This window comes from Oncorhynchus keta, chromosome 18 (genome assembly GCF_023373465.1).
Source record: "Oncorhynchus keta strain PuntledgeMale-10-30-2019 chromosome 18, Oket_V2, whole genome shotgun sequence".
NCBI lineage: Eukaryota > Metazoa > Chordata > Actinopteri > Salmoniformes > Salmonidae > Oncorhynchus > Oncorhynchus keta.
In genome coordinates this window covers 45,611,004-45,614,102 of record NC_068438.1, presented here as the reverse complement: position 1 = coordinate 45,614,102, position 3,099 = coordinate 45,611,004, and positions in this window count along the sequence as shown.

Here is a 3,099-nt window from a genome sequence, read left to right as displayed (position 1 = left end):
GGGTGCTGTGGTCTGGATATAAGTCCTCTTGGTGTGGGTCCTCTATGTGGAGGTCCAGGGGGTCCTGCAGGTCTTGGAGGATGTCTCACTGGTGTGGCTGGAGTGTCTATTGATCTGTTGCTCCTTTGTGAAGTGTTGGGGATACGTTTGAGAGCGATGTCCTTTAGAGTCCGGGCAAAGGCGGCACTGCTGCCTTGTAGAGGTGGACCTGGTCATAGAGGCTGTTCAAGTCCAGGGTGGAGTGGTGAGCCAGGAAAACATTTGATTTTGAGGCACAGTCACGGGAAATACTTGCGTTTACCCGCTGTATTGAGGCAGGGTGGAAGTCTTTTCGTGGTAGCAGGGTGGAGATAACCACTTGTGTGTTGGGGAAAGTAGAAGAAGCCTTTTCAATCACTCCCTTCAGTGCAGTGGCCACCCTTTCCTGCTGTGCTCTCAGATTGTTTGTGCCTGTGTGTATTATTATGTGGATGGGTGAACCTCGTTGGTCCTCAGACAGAAGGTCTAGGGCGCGCTGGGTGTTTGGACACCAGAGTTTAGACACACTGTGTTTGGGAAAACGTTTTTTTTCTTCTATATATTTCCCATTTGAGTCCATAAGGAGAACAATCTGTGTCTTGTGTTTGTCCTCAGTGGGTGTGGGGGGGTTGTCAGAAGGGCTATCAGGGTGGCTGACAGGGGGGGTGCTCAGAGGGGGTGAGAGCCGCTGGGCTTGGGGTTTTTCTTTTGTCTGTTCTGCTGTGATGTCGACTCTATGGTCAGGGTCTGGTGTGGACTGTTCTGCTGTGGTGTCGAGACTTTTGTCAGGTGCTGAGGTGGGCTGTTCTGCTGGCTTCTCTGTGGGGGTGGCCACCTCTCTAGTGGGTTGTTCTCTGTCACACACCATCCCCCTCAACCTCTACTCCAGCAGTCTGATCCTCTCCTCTAGTGCTCTGTTCTGCTCCTGCTCTTTCTCCTGTTGAAGTTGTCTCACCACTGTCCAGAGTGCAGATATGTCTCTTTCCACCTCTGGTTAAGGGGGTGTTGTTGTGCTGGACTGTTGTCTGGGTCTGTGCTGACTGAAGTGTAATCACCTGCTGTTCCAGCTCCACCTGCCATACCTCCAGCTGGGTGAATTTATCCTTCATTTCAATGAGGGAGTAGTAATCTGTGCTTATTTTCCACCATCATTTGCAAATAAATACATAGAAAATCCTACAATGTGATTTTCTGGATTTTTTTCTAATTTTGTCTGTCATAGTTGAAGTGTACCTATGATGAAATTACAGGCCTCTCTCATCTTTTTAAGTGGGAGAACTTGCACAATTGGTGGCTGACTAAATACTTTTTTGCCCCTCTATATAATGAAGAGGTCTGGTCTGACCAGCTTGGGGTGGGGGTAATATTATAAAGGGAGTTTTTCCTTGCTGGGCTAATTATTTAATTTTGTGAAAGTCCAGCTGAAATTGTTTGGGGTTACCCTGTACCATTACTGTTCCGGACTTACAGAGGTTTATATTAGCTGACTTAAAGTCCTCGTTGTCAAGTATCCTGAGTTTCCACCCCTCGCTACACCCCCCCCCCCTCTCTTAACAAATGGGTAGTGTGCTAATATAGCACTATGCCATGCCAGGGGATGGTTTGTGCAGAAGATAAGGTTGCTGATGTTCCCATTTTTGTAATAGTCAGCAAAAAGTGTCTCTTGATTTTCCATAAGGAGCTTCATTTTGTAATATTTTCTTGCCTTAACATTCTTTACATACACAGGGTACTATATTTTAATTACCTCCGAGCAGCGGTAGGCAGCTTCTAAGGCCTCTCCATTTGGTTGGGGTAGACTGTTTGACTCTCTTCACTTGACACGTCAGTGCAAGTTGAAGCTATATCAAGCCTGGCAGAATTATGTTAGCATTCAGTTCTTAGAAAGTAATGTCATGTATTTTTCTTCTTGTCTCTCTCTCTCTCTTCCTCTCTTCCTCTCTTCCTCTCTTCCTCTCTCTCTCTCTCTGTCTCTCTGCATGCTGGGAGTGTTTGGTGCATGCCGGGAATTGTTTGAGTGAAGGAGTGCACATGTGGAGATTTAGTTATTCAAAACTTTCTTTCGGTTTTCTATTTCTTGGTGGCATTCTTTTGGTTTTCTTCTGTGCATGATCAAGGTTATTATTTTTGTTGTGGTAAAATTAAATATTTAGTTTTTCGTATCGAAATTACCCTGATTTTGGCGGGTTGGCAGCCCAAATGGGGATGCCGTCCCTGTCACTTCGACACGGCTTTAGGTATGTTACTGAAGCTACTGTCACGGTGGAGGAGTTTCTGGTGGCTGTAGGAGAGAAGGTAGGCTATGAAAATGTTGCTTATACATCCCGGATGAATAAAGCGGTGGTGGTATTTCTTAAAGAAGAGTGTCTTGTTGATCGGATGGTTGAGCATGGTGTACTTCTTAAAGAAGAGTGTCTTGTTGATCGGATGGTTGAGCATGGTGTACTTCTTAAAGAAGAGTGTCTTGTTGATCGGATGGTTGAGCATGGTGTATTTCTTAAAGAAGAGTGTCTTGTTGATCGGATGGTTGAGCATGGTGTATTTCTTAATTAACCTCATAGTCCGCCCCACCCCGCATGCGGTCGCGTTACTACAGCCTCAAGCTCATTACCATAACGCAACGTTAGCGATTTCTAAAAATCGCAAATGAAATGAAATAAATATGCCTGCTCTCAAGCTTATCCTTTTCTTAACAATCCTGTCGTCTCAGATTTTCAAAATATGCTTTAGAACCAGAGAAAATCAATAATTTGTGTAAGAGTGGTGATAGCTAGCTTAGCATTTAGCGTTAGCATTTAGCACGCAACATATTCACAAAAACCAGCAAAGGGATCAAATAAAATAATTTACCTTTGAAGAACTTCAGATGTTTCAATGAGGAGACTCTCAGTTACATAGCAGATGTCCAGTTTTTCCTGAAAGATTATTGTGTAGGACACAACGTTCCGTTTGTTACTATGCATTTAGCTACCGAAACTAACCGAAAATTAAGTCACCTACACGTCAAACTTTTTTCCGAATTAACTCCATAATATCGACTGAAACATGGAAAACGTTGTTTGAATCAATCCTCAAGGTGTT